The sequence below is a fragment of the Lepus europaeus genome, chromosome 10, assembly GCF_033115175.1.
Source record: "Lepus europaeus isolate LE1 chromosome 10, mLepTim1.pri, whole genome shotgun sequence".
Classification (NCBI taxonomy): domain Eukaryota; kingdom Metazoa; phylum Chordata; class Mammalia; order Lagomorpha; family Leporidae; genus Lepus; species Lepus europaeus.
Genome location: NC_084836.1, coordinates 108,657,136 through 108,680,859, shown reverse-complemented (window position 1 = coordinate 108,680,859; position 23,724 = coordinate 108,657,136). Strand labels below are relative to the sequence as shown.

General features: G+C 40.6%; 1 pseudogene; it reads right to left on the bottom strand.

The window, feature by feature from the left end:
- Positions 1 to 12,458: 12,458 nt before the first annotated feature.
- LOC133767917 (thymosin beta-15A-like) lies at positions 12,459 to 13,008 on the bottom strand (annotated as a pseudogene).
- Positions 13,009 to 23,724: the final 10,716 nt, after the last annotated feature.

The window sequence follows — 23,724 nt, the reverse complement described above, 5'->3', positions numbered from 1 at the left end:
AGAATTAACCTTAAGGCATTCAGATCTGGCTGAAAAGCCCATGAGAGCATTTCAGGCATGGAAAGCCAAGACACTGTGGCAAAAAAATGATCTACATGAAGGATCTCTGTGAGTGAGACCCCACTGCAAAGAAGGGGTCATCAAAGAAGGATGTACTTTTCTCTGAAGGGAGGCGAGAACTTCCACTTCGCTTATGGCCCTGTCTAAATACTGGTGGAGTTTGTGGACTCAAAAGGCTTCCATAGCCTTGGCAGCCTAAGACAAGAGCCTCAGGTGATCACTGACATCATAAATAAGAGTGTCAACAGGAGTCACTGTGCAGTTGCTCCCCGTGTAGGACCTCTGTCCTTAATGAGCTGTACTGTGAGAATTAACTGTAAAACTTGTCTCCAAGTAGTACTTTATACTTTGTGTGTCTGTGTGGGTGCAAACTGTTGAAATCTTTACTTAGTATAGAGCTGGTCTTCTGTATATAAAGATAATTAAAAATGAATCTTAATGAAGAATGGGATGGAAGTGGGAGTAGGAGGTGGGATGAGAGTGGGGATGGGAAGGCAGATATCGGGGGAAGAATTGCTATATTCCTAAAGCTGTACCTATGAAATTTGTATTCATTAAATAAGAGCTTTCTAAAAAAAAAAAAGTATATAAAGAGGGAGTAGAGAAAGGAGGTGGAGAGAGGGAGAGAATGGGATTAACAAGGCAAATATGGTAAAATGGTAACAACTGGGAAGTCTGCTTTGAGGGAACACAGGAATCTTTTACTCAATTCTTGAAACCTTCCTATGAATTCAAAATTATCTCAAAATAAAAAATATGGAAAGGCAAGCATTCTATTGTGCTGAACCAATCCATATTTGACTCTATTGGCTCCTGCAGCTTAGCCTACTCCAACAGAGCATGCAACTGTCTTTTTCTAAGGAGAAGCTAGAAGGCTGTATTCACATAACAACTGCATATTGAGCATTCTGTGTGCCCTAATACTAGGCACTGCGTTTGAGTACTAGGGATTTGGTTCTAAAGAAGACAGGCGTGATTCCTGCCTTCATGGAGCTTCCAGTGAGATATGGCAGATAGTAATTACATTATTTTAATCACAATCAGGATAACTTTAACTGTTATGCATCATCTCTTTGAGAAAATCTACCTGGACACCCTGATTGAGATGAGACTGCTGTTAGAAACTCTGACTGTAATTGGCACAGTTGATGAGTTTTGAGAAATCCTGAACTCCTGGGAACATGGAATCTAAAGGCTAGTCTCTGCCCTCTGCATGTGTGTTTGTTCACTCTGTGAACCCAGCAGTTAGCTTGGTAGGTAAGAAATAAACCTTTGTGGAGTGAATGAACAATCAAAGTAAAATGAATTAAGAAATGAGTGGAGACGTGAAATATGACAGAAGAAAGGCCCAAAATTAGAAACTGACTGGATATTGGGAGGTGGGTGATGAAAGAGTCAAAGAGAAACTCTGGGGATTTTGAAATCTAGGAGGCCAGAAGCCATGGATGTAGAGTCTGTGAGGAGTCAAAGAAAGTGAAACAGATTCTCTTCAATGCTCTGCCCATGATACCTCACGTTCCATAAGGGAACACAACAGGAGCCACACCTGCACCTTCATCAGAGGCCACTTTGGCCACCACCCGCCTGGTGTCTGAAAATTGACATCCCTCTGCAGCAGCCCCACAGGTCCCTCATCCTTTACCTGGGATAAATAAGAGGTTTGTGCTTTGCAAGGTGCAATTTTTCCCCAAAAGTTCAAGTTTTGGAAACTTAATTCCAAAATTCTTATGTTAAAGTAGTTTGAGGAGGCTCTTTGGAAGGTAATTAGGATTAGGTGAGGTCATGAATGGGCCCTATGATGGCATTACTGGCTTTAGACAAAGAGGAAGAGAGACCGAGCTAGCGCCCTGCTTTGTCTCACCTCATGCCCTTGGCCACGTTGTGATGCAGCAAGAAGGCCCTTACCAGATGCTGGCACTGTACTCTTGAACTTCCCAGCTTCTAGAACTGCATGCTAAATAAATTTCTATTCTTTATAAAGTATTCAATTTGTGCCATTTGATTATAGCAATTGAAAACAGACTAAGAGATGAGGTTTCCCAAAGTTTTCCACCATGGGATTAAGCACCAGTTGTCCACTATGGTGGCTACATTCATAACTCCCTCTTCCTTTCCTGCATCCTTTCTTTCCTGAGTGCCCTTTCTTCTCACCTTACTGATGCTCTTTGTTCCTCCCTACAAAATATTTGCACCCAGATCCTCACCTGAGGTACTCAAGTCTGTCCTATTGAAACCCTACACTGAGAAAGATGAACTATGAGAAAAGTAGTCCTAGGACAAGGCTAAGTGCCAGCAAGATACATCTTACAACCCACAGTGAAGGAGCTCCCTTCTGTCCTTCTGCTTACATAACCCAGTGTCTTCCTGCCCCACTCTTCAAGGAGTCCCAGCTCTGAGTATTCTAAAGTGCCCCCAAAGTGTAGCTTTGCTATTCAGTTCACAGAATGCAGAATCCATTTTGTTTTATCTCTTTCCAGACAGTTGCTTTGTTTTAATGGACTGCTCTTCCGCCTGTGCATAATTCTTCTCTAAATTAAATTCTCTTCTCAGCCCAGCATAATACACATTGGTCTGTCAGCTCATTACTTTTACATCCTCCCTTGTTCTGTTTATGCAAAGATTTAATTAACTATGAATTGCTGTGTAGGCAACAGGAAAACGCCTACTCCCAGGTGACTGTATGGCTCAGCTCTATGAAGGATGGGAGACAATGCAGTGCTAGAAGAAAAGGCTAGAGGTGAGATATGAGCATAAAAATATTAATCCTCACACTGCTGCTTCCAGTGACTCATTGGTTCACTCGGTATATATTAAGTTACTGCTGTGTGCTTGCCATTGTCCATTGGGAGGGGTGAGAGAGACATGAGCCCTGCCTTCACAGAGTTTATGCTCCACCAGCAGAAATACATGAACAGGTGTCTTCACATCTATCTACTCCTGCATAACAAATTAGCCAATATTTGCTTCAAACAACAATGAACATTTGTTATCTCACATTTTCAATTCTGTATCTCAAATGGGATCACAAGTAGGGTCAGCAACTGAGGAATGGGTTGGCTGGGCAGTCTGCTGCCAGCTCTCTTGTGAGAATGCACTCAAAGTCAACTGGGGCTGAGTCACCTACAGCTTTGAATGGGTTGGTGGATGCACTTGCAAGGTGGCTCATTCATATGGCTTGCTGGTTGAGGCTGAGTGTTCATAGGAGACCCAGTCCCTCTTAATGTGAAATGTTTGCTTGATTTCATGGAATGCTGGCTTTCCTAAGCATGGCAGAACTGCAATACCCTCCATGGCTTAGCCTTGGAAGTAATTTATAACCATCTCTGCTATACTCTGTTAGTCACACAGACAAGCACAATTCAATAAAAGAAACATGACACAGTGACATCATTACTGGTAGATGATGATCACTGAGGAATGGGGAGTTACCATGGAGGCTAACACCAAAATAAGGAAATAATTACACACTGTGATCAATAATGTTAATAGAATAATGTTGATAGCAAGTGATAGGGGATAGCAGATTACATAGTTAAGATTGTCAAGGAGGGCCTCTTTCATAGCTATGGGAACTAACAAAAGTTCCTAAGCCTTTTCCCATTTTCCATGTCCTTATCTTCATAAGAACAATCAGTCATCATTCTCAGTTCACAGAGTAACTGTGAGCCTCAAATGGAACCAGAAGTATAAAAGTTCAATACTTTGATTTCTGCATTTAAATGGCCACATCTCTTTGCTTCCAAGGGATCTATCCCTTAACCAGGGAAGGTGGATGGCCCCAGTACTGCCACTTTCTGAAAGGAAATTCTAAAAACATTGTGCCAGAGATCAGAGCTATCAGGACCCAGCTGGGCTACACAGCCAGGGAAGAAGAACCTTGATTTTTTTTTCCCCAGTTTCCAGGAAAGAACAGATATTTGACTGGAAAATATTTTTCAAGCTCCATTTTCTGGATGTGGCATAGATATTGGCAGGTACGATTCACCCCTCAGGAGAAGGATGCATCTTCCACAGAATTTCAGCCCAGTTGTTGCCAAACAGAGTAAAAGAATTTTGGAATTCACCATTCTGAACATGAAAGAGAGAGGCACAGCTGGATTGTGTCATTTTTCCACCCTCTGTACTAGGCAGGAAATGAGATGCAAGATCCACTCCTGGAACTCCCTTTGCTTTATTTTGCCAACTGCTGCACATACCCAAGTTTCAGTCTTCCCATAAACAAAAGGAAGCAAGCTGACTCTCAGCAAAAACAAAAATATATTGATACACAATACTGAAGCAGGGTATAAGAAATGGGAAGTGTTCTACAGGACTGAAAGCAGCAAAAAAATAGTTTGATTCCTCTTGGGAGGGCAAATTTACAATCACAGCAATAATTTAGAAGAAACTTAAAAAAAAAACCCTTTCAAGGAGCAAATCCATATGTGGGATTCATCCTGATAAAATAATTAAGGATGGCACCAACTTGTATGTATTTACATGGAAATATTTGCATAATATACAAGTATTATTACATTCTTTAAGGAAATGTTTAATATACTATATACAACAGAAGCCTTTTTTAAAAAACATACAGACTTTTGATCGATAGAGTGGTGAGAGCTCATATTTTAAATTTGCATGAGACAGTAAAGACTACATTCTTTTTGAGCACATGTTGAAAATGTACAAAGGCTGGTCACGTACTAGGTCACAAAGACAGTCTTAATAAACTTCATGTGATGAAAACAGAATTAAATTGGAAATCAAGAAAATGCCTACTAAGATAGAAAATGTGTTAAGTTATAAAATACTTTCAAGTAACTCGTGTGATACAGAGGAAATCACAAGGAAAATTACAAAATATTTAGAACTGAGAAGAAGCAATAAAAATGCTACACACCAACCTTGTAGGATAGACCTAAAGCAAGACATTAAAGAAAATACACACCCTTAAATTATCAAACAAAGAAATGTGGCCCACCCTGGTAACTATATCTCAATATCTATTTTCCCTCGTTCTCATAATAATAAAAGTCTGGTTTCTAACCAGGAATGTGAATACTCACAATAAAGACCACATTTTCCAATCTCTCTCATAGTTAGCATGACCGGCACTGAAATTCTAGCAATGGGTTGCAAATACAAGTGATATGTGCATCTTTCGGATAGGGTCCTTGAAGTGTCATTTTAGCACTTTTCACCTTCCTGCTGACTGGAATTTAGATGAGGTTACAAGAAGTTGACTGTGGTGTGATAAATAATATGTCTGGTCTTTGCCCCAACTTCTTGGCATGGAGCTTGAAAAATCCCTGGTAACTTCTTAAGTGATAAAAATGTTTCTGTTATGCTAATGGATAACTCTTGGTGGGAAACTTAGCTTCAGAAGGGGCTAGTTACAGAAAGAACAAGCCTGTGGTTAGAGCCTGCAGCTTTCAGCTGCAGTTGGTGCTGGACAAAATAAAAGAATTTTACTCTGTAGGGAGGACGAGAGGGGTGTTCAGTTGTGTGGCCATCAATTTAATCCATCATCCCTATGTAATAAAATTCCTTAAAAAATTCTGGGGGCCAGCAAGCTAAGCTGGTATTCCATATCTGAGCACTGGTTTCAGTCCCAGTTGCTACGATTCCAATCCAGCTTCCTGCTAACGTGCCAGGGGAAAGCAGTGGAGGATGGCCAGCTTTGGGCCCCTGCTACTCATATGGGAGACCTAGATAGGTCCCTGGCTTCAGCCTGGATCAGATCCCACCATCGCAGCCATTTGGGAAGTAAACCAGTGGATGGGAGGTCCCTTCCCATTCCTTCTCTTCTCTTCTCTCCTCTCCTCACCTCTCTCCTCCTCTCCTTTCCCTTTGCCTCTCTCTCTCTCTCTCTCTCTCTCTCTCTCTGTCAAACAAATAAATCTTGAAAAAAAAAAAACCCTCTGACACCAGCTCTCAGAGGGCCTTCATGATTGGAGCACCCACTGATGTGTTGAGAAGGTAACACATCCTGACTCCACAAGCAGAAGGCATGGAAGTGTTGTTTTCAGCATCCTTCTAGACCTCTCCCTATGTATATCCTTTCTAACAGAACTATAATAAGTTTGGCTCTTTCAGTGTGCTCTGTAAATCATTCCTTTTTTGCATTTTTTTAATTTAATGAATGCATTTTTACATAGAAACAACTTTAGGAAAATAGTGGTTCTTTCCCCCATGCCCCACACACCGCTCCCATCCCACCTCCTATTCCTTCTCCCATCTCCTTCTTCATTATGGATCATTCTTAGTATGATTTTATATACAGAGGGCCAACTTGATAGATTTCAACAATTTGCCCCCATGCCCACATACAACATATAGAGTTTGGGGAGAGAATTTGCAGGTGATTCTCATATTATAATTCAATAGGGACAGAAGTCCCACCTGGGGAGCAAGTGCACAGTGACTACTGTTGTTCCTTTAACAACTAACACTTATGACATCAGTGATCACCTGAGGCTCTTGTCATGGGCTGCCAAGGCTATGGAAGCCTTTTGTGACCAGAGACTCCGTCAGTATTTGCACACGACCATAAGCAAAGTGGATGTTCTCTTCTCCCTTCAGAGAAAAGTGTCTCCTTCTTTGATGACCCTTTCTTTCCTCTGAGGTCTCACAGAGATCTTCCATATAGGATTTTTTTTCCACAGAGTCTTGTCTCTCCATGCCTGAAAGGCTCTTACAGATCTTTCAGCCCAACCAGGAAGCCTTATGGGTTGATTCTGAGGTCAGAGTGTTATTTACTGTGAAAGTCATTCTAGAAGTCTGGTCTCCCATGCAGGTTCAGGGCCCAACCACTTGGGCCATCCTCCACTGCCATCCCGGGCCACAGCAGAGAGCTGGACTGGAAGAGGAGCAACCGGGACAGAATCTGGCACCCCAACTGGGACTAGAACCCAGGGTGCGAACGCCGCAGGCAGAGGATTAGCCTAGTGAGCCACGGCGCCGGCCATCCCTCCCTTATTTTTAACTGGGATCTTTTTCCAATTGCCTTAAAATACATATAACTAACTCTATGCTACATAGAGAGTTCAGCATATAGTGTGAAGTAGAGAAATGAGAAAGAAAGAAAACAGAGAAAACAAAACAAAACAAAAAGGATATACACAGTAAAAAAGTAACAATGGTTAACTGTCTCTCAACAATCAGATCAAGGACTTTTGAAGACATTGGTTCTAAAAGTGACTATTTCACTTCCATAGCTTTCATTTTAGCTGCGCTAAATTAACTCTCCCAAATCAGGGAAAACATACAGTGTTTATCTCTTTGGGACTGGGTTATTTCACTAAGTATGAGGTTTTCCAGCTTGATCCGTTTTGTTACAAAGGACCAGATTTCATGCTTTTTACTGCTGTGTAGTACTCCATAGTGTACATATCCCACAATTTCTTTATCCAGACTTTGGTTGATTGACATTAAGGTTGCTTCCATGTCTTAGCATTGTGAAGTGAGCTGCGATAAACATGGAGGTGCACATAGTTCTTTTGTTTACTGATTTCATTTCCCTTACGTAAATTCCCAGTAGTGGAATGGCTAGGTCATACGGGAGGTCTATATTCAGGTTTTTGAGGTATCTCCATACTGTTTTCCACAGTGGCTTTACCAGTTTACATTCCTGTTGCCATTGATTTCTCAACAATGTTGCAGTGGGTTCGTTTCTGAGAGGAGCAGCGTGGTGGGGGCTAGGGCGCGGAGTCAACACACAGACCCCAGGAGTCGGGTGAAAGCAGGCTTGAGGCGAGCAGCCCGCAGACTCATTTATTAAAGTTGGTACAACAGCTTATATAGCCAAGACCAGCCAATCTGGTCAAGGGGCGGTCTATACCCCAACCAATCACAGCCTGTTGCCAGGCAGTTTCCAAAGCCATCCAATCACAGCCTGTCACCAGGCAGTTTCAAATCCATCCAATCACAGCCTGTGGCCAGGCAGTTTCCAAAGCCAGGTGGGTTTCAAAGCCATTCCTGACTAACTGACACTCGCTTGCCAGTGGCCACCTTGGCATGGCCTTCTCATTCCACTACACATTCCCAGCAACAATGGGCTAGGGTGCCCTTTTCCCCACATCCTCTCCAGCATTTGTTGTTTGTTGATTTCTGTATAAGGGCCACTCTAACTGGAGTGAGGTAAAACCTCATTGTGGTTTTGATTTGCATTTCCCTGATGGCTAGAGATCCATAGCATTTTTTCATCTGTCTGTTGGCCATTTGGATTTCCTCTTTTTTTTTTTATTAAACTTTTATTTAATGAATATAAATTTCCAAAGTATAGCTTATGGGTTACAATGGCTTCCCCTCTTTTGAAAAAATGTCTGTTAAGGTCCTTGGCCCATCTTTTTATTGGGTTGTTTGTTTTGTTGTGGAGTTTCTTGATCATTTTATATATTCTGGTTATTAATCCTTTATCAGTTGTGTATTTTGCAGATAATTTCTCCCATTCTGTCAGTTGCCTCTTCACTTTCCTGTTTCTTTTGCAGTACAGAAACTTCTCAATTTGATGCAATCCCAATAGTTCATTTTGGCTTTGACTACCTGTGCCTCTGGGGTCTTTTCCAGGAATTTTTTGCCTGTTCCAATATCTCGAAGGGTTTCCTCTATGCTCTTGATTAATTTGATGGTATCATGGTGTTGATTTAGATCTTTAATCCATGTTGAATGGATTTTTGTATATGGTGTAAGATAGGGGTCTTGCTTCATACTTCGACATGTGGACATCCAGTTTTCCCAGCACCATTTGTTGAAGAGGCTGTCCATGTTCCAGGGGTTGGTTTTAGCTCCTTTATTGAATATGAGTTGATTGTAAATGTTTGGATTGATTTCTGGTGTTTCTATTTTGTTCCATTGGTCTATCCATCTGTTTTTGTAACAGTACCAGGCTGTTTTGATTATAACTGCCCTGTAGTATGTCTTCAAGTCTGGAATTGTGATGCCTCTGGTTTTGTTTTTATCCTGTGGGATTGCGTTAGCTATTCGATGTCTCCTGTTCCTCCATATGAATTTCATCAACATTTTTTCTCGATTTGTGAAGAATGTCTTTGGTATTTTTATTGGTATAGCGTTGAACCTGTAAATTGCTATCGAAAGAATGGACATTTTGATGGTATTAATTCTTCCAATCCATGAACATGGAAGATTTTTCCATTTTTTTGTGTCTCCTTCTATTTCTTTCTTTAATATTTTGTAATTTTCATCATAGAGACCTTTTGACATCCTTGATTAAATTTATTCCAAGGTACTTAATTGTATTTGTCGCTATTATGAATGAATTCATTGATCTTAGAAGTTCTTTTTTTTAACTTTTATTTAATGAATATAAATTTCCAGTGTACAGCTTATGGATTACAATGGCTTCCCACCCCCCATAACTTCCCTCCCACCCGCAACCCTCCCCTCTCCCACTCCCTCTCCCCTTCCATTTGCATCAAGATTCATTTTCAATTCTCTTTATATACAGAAGATCAATTTAGTATAAAGATTTCAACAGTTTGCACCCACATAGAAACACAAAGTGAAACATACTGTTTGAGTACTAGTTATAGCATCAAATCACAATGTACAGTACATTAAGGACAGAGATCCCACATGAGGAGCAAGTGCACAGTGGCTCCTGTTGTTGACCCAACAAATTGACACTCTAGTTTATGGCGCCAGTAACCACCCTAGGCTCCCATCATGAGTTGCCAAGGCTATGGAAGCCTTCCAAGTTTGCCGACTCTGCTCATATTTAGACAAGGTCATAAAAGACAGAGTGAGGATAGTAACCAATGATCCTAAGAGTGGCATTTACCAGGTTTGAACAATTATACAGCATTAAGTGGGGAAGAGGACCATCAGTACACACAGGTTGGGAGTAGAGCCATTGGTGGTAGACTAGAGGTTATGATTACAAAGGAATGAGGCCCAAGTGTGCTAGACAGGGTCTAGAACAAAGGACAGAGTCATTATTAGAGGAGCTAAGAAAGGTGCTGTCTAAGCTACAGTTAAGTTTTCTGATTGAGAGGCAAAAACAGAACCTGACTGAAGGGGCTTGATAATAATCTGTTGGGCTTTAGGCCTTGTAAGTTAAGAGGCCCAGACCTATCTATCTCTTCACATGGGGTATATCCTAAGGGAGGTGTGAACCTCCTAGGGGAAGGCACTCTGTTGACTTTCATTACTTGGCTGGCCTGGGAGGAGAGCTGGCCAGGTAAAGGCAGGTGGTATCTCTAACAAGAAATTTACAGTTCTGCCTGCAATGTTGCTGACCCTACTTGACCATACCCTCAGCTGTGGTGGTCACTTTGGAAGTTGGGCTGAGTGAAGGGCTTTTCAGCTTGGAGCCAATAAGATCTGTGGCTCTGACCTGGGCATCCTTCGACTCCAGGGCAGGTCCATTTCCAGTGATCCAACTCTTGGCAGAGCTGCCAGGGCTCTTCACAAGCTGACTTCTGCTGAAGCCCAGGCTTACCACATTGAAAGCCACTGCAGTGGACTGGCCTGTTGGGTCTCCTTGAGGGCAGATCACTGTACAGATCAGCCATTCATATGCCTGCCACCCATTGCTTCTGATGCCTAGCTTTCTTTTCCTCCTGGTTTTTGTTAAAGCAGACCAGAGGATGCAAGTCAAGGGAGTGCTCAAGTCCCATCTCTAATCTTCGGTGGCCTGAACTACAAGTCTATAGTCACAGGCATGTTCTGTAGTAGTTTTTCTAAGGTAGACAATGCCCATGAGGAAAATTATATTCTCACTTTAAAACTTTCTTTCCATTTGGTCTGAAAGGGAGATTTTTTTTCTACTTACTGTATACTTCACTGATGGCGAAGTGAATCTAGCTATGAGATTATTAGTTAAGTTTGTATTTTGGCTATGCTATTACAGAAAAATGTTAGCTATCTCTTTTATAATGTCTAAAGATTAAATTGTGCATCCTACAGATTCCTTCATAATAGAATTGGTTTCCTACCTTGAAGAGAATAGAGAAATGAAAGAACAAGTTGGGCTTAGAATAGAGAAATGAGGGAGCAAGTCCTAGATCGCTTGCTGACAATAGCAATATTACATGAATACTTAGCAAACAGTTTCAACCATTAGATAACAACTTAAGAAAACATTTACCAGAAGGTCCAATGCCTTCTATAAATTTTAAGAATCATGTATTTGAAAACACCTCTTAAATATCTAACATGGTGTAGTTTGTTTAGCCAGTAAACTTAAGCACAACCATCTAAAATGTTTTTAGTTTCTTTCTACCAACAAGTTTAAAACATATGATACACAGATTCAGGTCACTCAAATTAAAATGTATCTTTGATTGATTTTAGCAGCTTAACCCGCAGCTTAAATTTATGGACAATCTTATCTATAAGCCATTTAAAATAAAACTCTTAATAAAATTTCCCCATGTGGACATACAATATGTACACACATATAACATAGCATAATAGACCAATATAGCAATTTTAATAGTAGCTTTTAAAATCTTTAACTCTTTTTGTAGATTGCCAATTGATTTGAATTGCTTTTTCTTTTTAGTAACCTCAGTTAACCATACTTTCTCTCAGTTGGTACTGTTAATACATTATTGGCTTCATCTGTTTACAGAGCCATCCCAAAGTACTGAATACAATAGAAGTGGCTGGAAAAGGTCATAAGAACCTATAGGAGGACAGCTAAACACAGAACCAACAGCACTTTTGCTGTGAGGTTTCCTTCCTTTACCTTCTTTCATATTGGTGACCATGTTTCTGTGTGTAACACATCTTTAGGCATCTTTTGCAGGGCAGGATGAGTGGCAACAAATTCTTTCAGTTTCTGTTTGCTATGAAAAGTCTTAATTTCACCTTCATTCACAAATGAGAGCTTTGCAGGATATAATATTCTGGGCTGGCAGTTTTTCTCTCTTAGTACCTGGGCTATGTCTCGCCATTCCCTTCTAGCTTGTAGGGTTTCTGATGAGAAGTCTGCTGTGAGTCTAATTGGAGATCCTCTAAGAGTAATCTGACGTTTCTCTCTTGCACCTTTTAGAATCTTTTCTTTATGTTTCACTGTGGTGAGTTTGACTACAACGTGTAGTGGTGAGGATCTCTTTTGATCATGTTTATTAGGGGTTCTATAAGCTTCCTGTACTAAGATGCCTCTGTCCTTCTCCAAACCTGGGAAATTTTCTGCTAGTATCTCACTGAAAATGCCTTCTAATCCTTTCTCCCTCTCCATGCCTTCAGGAACTCCTAGAACCCGAATGTTAGGTTTTTTAATAGTATCCTGTAGATTCCCGACAATATTTTTTAGATTTCTAATTTCTTCTTCTTTTCTTTGGTTTCCCTGTTTCCTTTCCTGTTCTCTGTCTTCTAATTCCGATATTCTCTCTTCTGCTTCACCCATTCTGTTTTTTGTTTGTTTGTTTGTTTGTTTGTTTTTTTAATGATGCTATTTACTATTTTATTGCTACATTAGAAATGAAAATAAGCTGTGAGAAGCTGCAAAAGCATGCAACTTCCTGAAGATTAAGAAGCAATGGAGACATACATTGTGGCAGATTAAACTGGCTTATCTTGCAAAGAGTACAAGGGCTACACACACAGAGGTAATCAGTGGTGATATTTTTAACAGCATGTGCCATCTGGAATTTAAGTATCAACAGGAAGTGTAAAACAAACTTCAGAGGACAATGACCACCTCTGACTTCTTAGGCAGGAAGTGTATGTGAGAAATCATCATCTGGTGCTTAAAATCTCTACCAACACATAGGTTAACAAAAAACAGGCCTAAAACCAAGACTCTTCAGCAATGTCGAAATTTGCTCTTGAAAGGAGATTTCCATTTTACGATGTTTGAACACTTTCTTTCTCCTGCTGGATAGTTTCCTTCGAGGGAAGAGTATTTTTCTCTTCAGTATTGGTTTTCTTCAGTTTTGACTTGTCAAACTTCTCCACTTCTCATAAGTCTGGCTTGTCACTCATCTTGGCTAAAAGACTGCACGCGAGACGGGACAAAAGCGGCCCTCCAGGCGTGTACCGCGGCTCTCAGGACATTCTGTTTTTAAGGCTCTCTAATGTGTTTGTCATTTGATCTATTGAATTCTTCATTTCATTATGATTTCTCGTCACTATCACAGTTTCTTGTTCTACTAGTTGTTTCATTTCATTTTGATTCCTCCTTAATATTTCATTTTCACGAGAGAGATTTTCTATCTTGTCCATGAAGGATTTCTGTAGTTCAAGAATTTGTTTTTGAGAACTTCTTAATGTTCTTATCAATTTTTTGAGATCTGCTTCTTGCATTTCTTCTATCTCATCATCTTCATAATCTTGAATTGGGGTGTCTTTTTCATTTGGGGGCGTCATTGTGTCTTCCTTGTTCTTGTTACCTCGGTTTTTGCGTTTGTTGTATGGCATGTTGGAGATATTTGGTTTCTTCACTGTGGTGTTTTTTCTTGTTATACTATGGCTCTATATTAAGTGGACTGTCTGCTTTCAGTGGAGCCTTAGAGACTTGAGATGAGTGTGGATTGAGAGCTGTGTTTGGTCCCTCAGGGTTGAGGGTGTGTCAAGATGACACTCCCAGGTTAGGTGTGGTAAATCTCTCTTTCTTTTTTTGATTTAAAAGGGAAGTAATTCCGCACAGCTGAACGTAATTGGAGGTAGTTAGCAGGCAAATGATATACCCACAGGAGCCAGAGATTGGAAGCTCTTTCCCAAGGATCACACAGGGAATCTCTGCTGCCCTCAGTGTGGGCTCCAATTCTCCTGCAGTCTCCCACTGGGTTGCCAAGTTAGATCCTAATCTCCTGTTATTTCACCCCTCCCCCCAGAGTCAGGTTTTTCTGCTAGGCTCAGGGCCGGTGCAGACCTGAGGTCGCCCTGCTTATGACGTATGTCCAAAATGGCGCCTGCTCTTTGTCTTGCTAGCCTTTGAGGGGTGAGCAGAGAGAGAGAAACTCGTGTCCGTATCGGTCACTTTTTTTTTTCCTCTCTCTCTTCTAGTTAGCCTGGTGAACTTTACCCCATGGAGTTTCAAGCCTTGTTCCCTCTAGTCTCCTCTTTCCGTCTGCCCGCTGGTATCTCAGGCTATTGAGGTTCGGCTCACCTCGCGTTCCAGCGCTGGTGTGTTGAGTCTGCCGCTGGTGTCCCGAACTTGGGCTCCCACGCTCTCCACGCAGGTCCACTGTGAATCACTAGTTCCGGAAGAGTTTCATCTGCTGTTTCTTCCCCTATTCTTCCTTGACCCTGCAGTATCTCCACTTTTATTAACCTGTGTCTTGCCGAACTACCAATGTGCTCCCTTCCTATTCCGCCATCTTGCCGCTCCCCTGATCTTAGAAGTTGTTTCTCGGCCATGGCATTGTCTGTGTATACAAAGGCTGTTGATTTCTGTGCATTGATTTTGTATTCTGCTACTTTACCAAACACTTCCTGAGTTCCAATAGTCTCTTAGTGGAGACTTTTGGATCCCTATATATAGAATCATGTCATCTACAAATAGGGATACTTTGACTTCCTCCTTTCCCATTTGTATCCCTTTAATTTCTTTTTATTGCCTAATGGCTCTGGTTAAAACTTCTAGGACTATATTGAATAGCAATGGTGAGAGTGGGCATCCTTGTCTGGTGCCAGTTTTCAATGGAAATGCCTCCAACTTTTCCCCATTCAATATAATGCTGGTCATGGGTTTGTCATAAATTGCCTTAATTGTGTTCAGGAATGTTCCTTCTAAAGCCAATTTGCTTAGAGTTTTCATTGTAAAAGGGTGTTGTATTTTGTCAAATGCTTTCTCTGCATCTATTTTTGTTTCTCAATTTGTTAATGTGATGTATCACATTGATTGATTTTTGAATGTTGAACCATCCCTACATACCAGGGATAAATCCCATTTGGTCTGGGTGAATGATCTGCCTGATGTGTAGTTGGATTCGGTTGGTCAGGATTCTGTGAATCATTCTAGCAAATTATCAAACCTGGAAATTTGGAAGCATGCAAAAATTCCATAACAGTAGCCAGTTACTTGTAAATTCAGGTTATCTGCAGAGCCCACTTGTGGCAGGTGTCAGAATTGAGGACAGACTTATGAAAACAGAACCCTTAACTTGTGACATCTGATGCTAACTCTGGGTGGTTAGTATCAGGATAGCATTGGACCTGGGGATGAAATGGAACCGTGAGGGCAGGCACTGAGGCGCAGTGGGTTAAAGCTCTGGCCTGAAGCACTGGCATCCCACATGAGTTCCAGTTCTTGTCCCAGCTGCTCCTCTTCTGATCCAGCTCTCTGCAATGGGAAGGCAATAGAAGATGGCCCAAGTCCTTGAGGCCCTGAACCCATGTAGGAGACCCAGAAAAAGCTCCTGGCTCCTGACTTCAGATAGGCTCAGCTCCCGCCATTGTAGCCATATGGGCAGTGAACCAGCATATGAAAAGACCTCTCTCTCTCTCTCTCTCTCTCTCTCTGTGTGTGTGTGTGTGTCTACCTCTCTCTGTAACTCTTTCAAATAAATAAAAATAAATCTTAAAAAAAAAAGAAAAAAGAAATGGAACAGTGACCAATAATTCCATTTTGCTCAGTACTGAAGAGTCTCCCAGGATATGAGAATGACAGTGCTAAAACCAAGAAAGTCCCAGGCAAATAGGACAAATTGAGCAGCTTAGTTGGTAGTTCCTCTGCAAGGGCCTTAATAACGGTAGAGCAAAAAGACAGAAAGATCCTAAGTGCCTAAGGATTTCATGGAGCAGACCCACCTATTAGTGGGCTTGGACTACCTACCTCTAGAATTTTATGCAGGAAATAAACATTTATCTTGTTAAAGCCACTATTTACTTTAAACACGGACATGCCTAACTGTGATACCTTAGAGTGGAGTGCCAAACATAAGAGACAAACACATACATAAAACTGGAATACAGGCTGTGTGATACGCAGTGTTGAAACAGCCATTGCCAAGTGGAGGGTTAGTAATCCTTGTTATTCAAGGGCAAAACATTTGGCAAAGCCATAATATTCCACCTTGGAAGGCAAAATACACATTCACCAATGCTGCAGTGCTAGGGGAATATGTATGTGTAATAAGACGTTGGGCTGTGCTGCTGCTTCTTGTGGCTTTCAGCAAAATCTTAAAGAGCTATAAATCCACAAACCCAGAAGAGGCTGTATTAACTAAAATAAGCCAGGCATAGCAAGATAAAGACTGCTTTACCTCACTTATATGTGGAATCTAAAAAGTTGAACTCAGGGCTGGCGCTGTGGTGTAGTGGGCTAAGTCTCCACCGTGGTGCTAGCATCCCATATGGGTGCCAGTTCAAGTCCCAGCTCCTCCTCTTCTGATCCAGCTCTCTGCTATGGCCTGGTAAGGCAGTAGAGGATGGTCCAAGCGCTTGGGCCTCTGTACCTGCATGGGAGACCTGGAGGAGTCTGCTGGCTCCTGGCTTCAGATCAGCTATTGAAGCCATTTGAGAGTGAACCAACAAATGGAGATCTCTCTCTCTCTCTCTATCTCTCTCTCTCTCTCTCCCTCCTTCCCTCCCTCCCTCCCTCCCTCCCTCATCCTGTAACTCTCTCTCAAATAAATAAATAAAATATTTTAAAAATAATAAAAGTTGAACTCAAAGAAGCAGAGAGTACAATGGTGGTTACAAAGGGCTGAGGCAAGGAAGAAATGTAGCAGACATGTTGGTGAAAAGTACAAAATTCCAGTTAGATATGAGGAATGAGTTTAAGATATGTACTCTACAACATGGCTACTATAATTAATAATAATATACTATACCTTTGAAGATTACTAAGAGAGTATTTTCACCACAAACAAATGATAAGCATGTGAGGTAAGGGTATGTTAGCTTGATTTAGCCACTCTACAATGCATACATATATCAAATACTGTCTTATCTATGATAAATAGATATAATATTTGTCAATTAAAAATAAACTTTAAAAACTGAGATGTAAGGAAGAACAGCATTAAAGTATTCTCTGGCTGCTGTTTGCAATCAAAGTTGACCTCGAGGCTGGCCATCTGTAGCTTTTCAGGGTTGAAAGGTCAATTGCTTCTGTACCCCCAAAATATAGCTATTAAGAGCAATAGCTCTGTGATGCCAGACTTAGCAGGAGATATTTCTATGACCCTTAAACTTTATCAGCACCTTATTTTACAAATTGTTCTTGCCAGAAAATTGGACCCAGCTTGGAGGAAGAGATTCTATTAATGGACTTGTCTTCCCCACCCAAGTCTTTGCTTCAGATGCGACTAGTCGGCTGCCACAAGTTAAGAGACAAGGTAATGAGAGAGGCACAGGATGAATTTTAAAAAGTAACATGAGAATGTTCAAGCTAAAAAAAGTTCCATTTCTAAACAAGAGAGCTGCCTGTTTATACATGACAAAGAATTGACTTAATATAAACCAGCAAGAGGGGCTGGCAAAGTGGCATAGTAGGTTAAGCCTCAGCCTACAGTGCTGGTATCCCATATGGGTGCTGGTTCATGACCCACATACTCTTCTACCAATCCAACTCTCTGCTAATGGCTTGGGAAAGCAGTAGAAGATGGCCCAAGTGCTGGGACCCCTGTACCCAAGTGGGAGGCCCAGAAGAAGCTCCTGGCTCCTGGCTTCAGACAGGCCTAGCACCAGCTGTTGTGCCCATTTGGGGAGTGAACAAGATGGAAGACCTCTCTCTGTGACTCTTCCTCTCTCTGTCTGTAGTTCTGCCTTTCAAATAAATAAATATATCTTTTTAAAAAAATAGCAAGAAGTAGGTTCCAAAAGTTTTTCCAACTAAAAGGAGAATCAACTCCACAAGGCTCACCTTGGGTATGGTCAAGAGGCATAATGGACAAGAAAGAATACACAAAAGGATAACCTGGAGAGGATGTTTAGCCTAACAAGTAAGATGCTTGCCTCTAATTAAGATGCTCACCTCATATCAGCGTATCTGTCATCAATTTTGGCTCTAGGTCCTGCATACCAGGGATAAATTCCACTTGGACCAGGTGAACGATCTGTCTGATGTGTTGTTGGATTTTATTGGCTAGAATTTTGTTGAGGATTTTTGTGTCTGTGTTCATCAGGGAAATTGGTCTATAGTTCTCTTTCTCTGTTGTACCTTTTTAAGGTTTAGGAATTAAGGTGAGGCTGGCTTCATAGAAAGAATTTGAGAAGATTTCCTCTCTCAGTTGTTTAGAATAGCTTGAGAAGAATTGGAATTAGTTCTTCTTTAAATGTCTAGTAGAATTCAGCAGTGAATCCATCCAGTCCTAGGCTTCTCTTTGTTGGGAGGGCCTTTATTACTGATTCAATTTCTTTCTTGGTTATGGGGCTGTTTAGGTTTCCTATGTATTCATGGTTCAATTTAGGTAGGTTTTATTTTTCCTGGAATATATCCATTTCTGCTAGACTTCCCAGTTTGTTGGCATACAACTCTTTGTAGTAATTTCTGATGACTCTTTTTATTTCTGTGGTGTCTGTTGTTACATTCACTTTTCATCTCTAATTTTATTGATTTGGGTCTTCTCTCTCCTTTTTTGTTAGTTGAGTCAATGGTGTGTCAATTTTGTTTATTTTTTCATATCTTTGGACTATGCCTCCATGGCTTAGGGGAGTCCACTCTTTGAGTGAATACCCATAGACACGTGCTGGTTATGTTCAGAGATCTCTGTTCAATACTCCAGGGTGAGGGGAGTATCCAAGGTGACACTCAAATTGGGCATGGTAAATCTCCTCTTTTCCTTTTAATCATAAGGGAGGTTTGTGTTGCTCTATTGGCATAGTCTTACACTCCTCCCTCTCCTCAAAGAAGACCAATGCCTGGGTGCTAGCCTTAGTGGTTACAATATTCATCCACGCTGCCACAAGAACCACATAAAGGATCTGTGCAGTCCTCAGTGTGAACATGGATCCCTCATCAATGACTCACCAGGGAATCAGGGAGCCCCGATCATGTGGAGCCACCCACAGTGACTGCCAGAAGACCCAGCCACACCCTTTGCCCTCCCAAGCAGCCACAGTGTTTTCTTAGTTCCAGCATACAAGGCTCCCACAGTCATAAGTATCCAGCCCCCTGTCAGTTCTTCCAGCCAGACTCAGGCATCTCCTCTTGGCTAGTTGCTGAGTATGTGGACACAAGCTGGCACAACTGTCACATATGTCCAAAATGGCACCCACCCTCTCTTGGCTCATTACAGGATGCCAGTGCTCGGTGGTCATGGAGAAATGTACCCCCCACTTTTTATTCCTCTAGGTTGGCAAGTACACTGTCCCCCACAGGTCTCCAAGATGGACTCATGCCAGGCTCTTCCCACAGCTTATCACCAGTGGCTTGGGCTGCTGCAGTCTGGTCTCACAGCACCCTTCAAAGTTGGTACTGAGGCTCTTGGCTGCTGGGGTCCTGAACTGTGCATGTCCACACCCTCCATGTAGGTCCACAGTATTCCTCTAATTAGTGTGAAGTTTCCTCTGGAGTTTTCTTCCTATTCTTCCCCGAGAATTGCACTGTCTCCACTTTTTTAAAACTATCTTTGACTAGGATAGAGCAGTAAGCTCCTTTCCTATTCCTTCAACTTCCAGAAGCCTATAATTCTTAGTGATTGAATCCAGTTCAACATTCAGGCTTTCTGGGTAATTCACAGTACTCTCCATCAGATCTGCATGTGGCTCCTCATGGTATAGGGACTTAAAATATAAGAGATAACTCATCTGCCTCTCATATACCCAATGAAGTAGGAACAGGAACAGGAAAATAACAAAATCACATTTTGACAGTTAAGAAGTAAAACAGTGAACAATAACAATGATCAAACCCCATGTTCCACCCAGAATCTTCTAACTCTCCTTCCTGGAGGGACTCTTTAGCTCATCACCTTATCTCCTGGAGTTACCCTTCTTTGTTCTGGGATTGAGACTGGAAGCAAGGAACTCAATCCAAGTCTCCAACGTGGATGGAAGGAATTAAGTTACTTGAGATTTCACTTGCATCCTTCAACAAATGGTGCTGGAAAAACTGGATTTCCAAACGCAGAAGTTTGAAGCAGGATCCCTACCTTACACCTTACACAAAAATTCATTCAAAATGGATTAAACACCTAAATCCATAACCTGATACCATCAAATTATTAGAGAACATTGGGAAAACCTTGGAAGATATTGGCACAAGCAACAAGTTCATGTAAAAGACCCCAGAAAAACACAGGCAATGAAGCCAAATTTAATAAGTGGGATTACATCAAATTAAGAAGCTTCTGTACTGCAAAAGAAACACTCAGGAAAGTAAAGAGGCAACAAAAAGAATGGGAGAAGTTTTTTGTAAACTATGCAACTGATAAAGGATTAATAACCAGAATCTACAAAGAGATCAAGAAACTCCACAACAACAAAACAAACAACCCAGTTAAGAAATGAGCAAAGGATTTAAACAGACATTTTTCAAAAGAAGAAATTGAAATGGCCAACCAACACATGAAAAAATGATCAGGACCACTAATTGTCAGGGAAATGCACATCAAAACCACAATGAGGTTTCATCTCACCCCTGTTAGAATGGCTTTTATACAGAAATCAACAAAAAACAAATGCTGGCAAGGATGTGGGGAAGAAGGTACTTTAACCCACTCTTAGTGGAAATGTAAACTGGTAAAGCCACTGTGGAAGACAGTTTGGAGATATCTCAGAAATCTGAATATAGACCTATCATATAACCCAGCCATCCCATTCCTCAGAATTTACCTAGGGAAATTAAATTGGCAAATAAAAGAGCTATATTCACCTTTATGTTTAGTGAAGCTTAATTCACAATAGATAAGACATGGAATTAACCTAAATGCCTTTCAACTGAAGACTGAATAAAGAAATTATGGGTTATGTACTCTATGGAATACTACACAGCAGCAAAAAAGTGAAATCAACAAAATGAATGAATCTGGAAAACATCATACTTAGTGAAATTAGCCAGTCCCAAAAAGACAACTACTATGTGTTCTCCCTGATCTGTGATAAATAAAGGAGCAACTTAAAGGAAATCTGTAGAAGTGAAATTGACACTTTGAAAAGCAATGACTTGATCAGCCCTTGTCTTGACTGTCAAGGATTAGTTTTTAACAAGAGTGGGAATAAGAGAAGGAGGAGGAAATTTGTAACAGTAAAGCTATATAGTTCTGCATGCATTCCTACGGACTTAATTCTAAGGGTACAGTTTAAAATCTTGTCATGGGACCCCAAATTCCATTAAGCTGGTTGGTAAAAATGCGATTTTAAGTGTTAAAGTGACCATATTAAGTGTTAACATGATCATATATATAGGATTAAGTTTTAATAGGATCATGTAAATACCATCAAGCATCTGGTAATAATAATAGATAGAATTAAAAAGGAGAGAATGTTCCAACATGGGAAGCAGTCTACACAGCTGATTCATAGAATGGCAATCGCTTTAAGTAGTATTCTGACCTCACAATCAGCCCTTAAGCCATTCTGGTCTGGCTGAAAAGCCCTTGGGAGCATGGAACTCCAACACATTGTGGCAAAAAAAAAATGTCTTACATGAAGGATCTCTGTGACAGAGACTCCAGTGGACAGAAGTGGCCATCAAAGAAGGATGTACTTTTCTCTAAAGGGAGGAGAGGACTTCCACTTTGTTTATGGCCTTGTCAAAGTACTGATGGAGATTGTGGATTCCAAAGGCTTCCATAGCCCTGCCAGTTCATGTCAAGAACCTTGGGTGATCACTGACTTCATACATAAGAGTGCTAATTTTTAAATTAACAACAGGGGTCACTGTGCACTTACTTCCCATGTAGGATTTCTATCCTGAATGAGTTGTATTATGAGAATTAACTGTAAAACTTGTTCTCAAACAATTCTCTGTGTGTGTGCAAATTGTTGAAATCTTTACTCAATATAGAGTTTATACACAATATTCTGTGTATAAAGTCAATTGAAAATGAATCTTAATGGAGAATGGGCCTGGGAATGGGAGAGGGAAGAGGGTGGGGTGGGAGTGGGCATGGGAGGGTGGATATGTTGGGAAGAAGCACTATAGTCCTAAAGTTGTACTTATGAAATTTGTACTCATTAAATAAAAGATTTCTTTGGGGGAAAAAGGAAATACACATTGACAGAGAATTTAAAAAACACCAAAAAACTTTAAGTTGACTGATATAATTCCTCTATGTTCACAATCACTTTATAATTCCTCTGTCATAAAATGTCATAAATTCCAATGACGTCTGCTGCTTTATTACATACCCTAGGCTGTTGATAATTATTGTGATCCCAACACCTAGTACTTCAGTGAACAAATGTGGACTTTCTACACATTCATTCAGTGGGAATGATTTTAACATGAGTCCTAGGTTGTAAAAGTCAATTTTTCTAGATATGCTTTCCATAGTTGGTGGTCTAGATTAGAGCATCATTTCCTGTTGTCTTTAGCTTTTCAAAATTTGATGATAATATCGTGGTGTGGACCTCTTTGGATTCATCTTCTTTTGGGTCCTTTGCATGGGACACCACTTCCAAGTATGGTCTGATTAGCAAGGGACAGCCATAACTCTAATCTCCTTTGGACATGATACTCCTATTGATGAGCTTAGGGTGGTTTTTACTGGTTTGATCATGACATCTCAGTGTTGGTTCATGTTGACTTTACTGTTCACTCAAACTCAATTTTCTCTAGCTGGCCCATCCTGGGTTTGAGCATGGTACCAATGGTGAACTCCTGATCACCATATCCTTACGTCTCTCTTACATCTGTAGAGTCTGTGTTTATTTATATATTTTTATTAATAATGTAATCCTCACTTCTTTCTCAGTTTCTATATCTGGTTGTTATACCTCAATTTATCCTCTAGCAACACCAAATTACTCCATTTCAAATTTTATCTCAGACCTCTGTCCACTTCTGATTGACATGGACATTTATCAGCCTCCAGCAAACTGAACTTCATTGTGCTGGAGTGTAACGGTGCCAGAGTGAGAGATAGCTTGGCCAAAAATTAGCACTTGCTGTTTAAGCAAATGCCATTATAACTTTTGATTTAGGAAGAATCTATACTTTCTTGTTGATATGTAGGTTTTTTAACTGTTATAGGTATTAATTTTTGTTAGACTGCTTGTATTATAAACAGCTTTCCCCACTTTGGTATTTTTACTTTGTTTATAGTATCTTTTTGTCATACAGAATACTTTAATTTTAAGTGTTGATGTTTCCATTATGGTTTGTACTTTTATTTCTTAACAGATTATTCACAACCATGAGTTCACAAAGTATAAATTTTCTTCTAAAAATATTTTTCACATGGGTCTCTAATCTGTCAGCATTTGAAAAATGATGTGTGCCATAAGCAAGACTATAATCTTACATTTTTCTGTACAGGAATCAGATTGTTCTCAAACTGTTGAAAGGCTGCATGGCTGCATAGTGCTCTTGCATACTTCACTCATACTCACAGGAAGGTCTGCTTCTGTTCTCTCTATTCTTTTGCAGGGGCTATAGTTTTTTCTGTACTGAGACCATACTGCCCCAGTTACTATAGCATAGTAATATCCATTATGTCTTTTGAGGTAAATCAATCCTGCTTTTTTTTTTCAGAGTTGTTGAAGCTTGGGGTGGGCATTTGACCTAGCAGTTAATCTGCTTATTGTGTTGCCTGTATCCCATATTGGGGTGCTTGGGGTAAAGCACCATTCCTGATTCCATCTTCGCACTAATGCAAGACT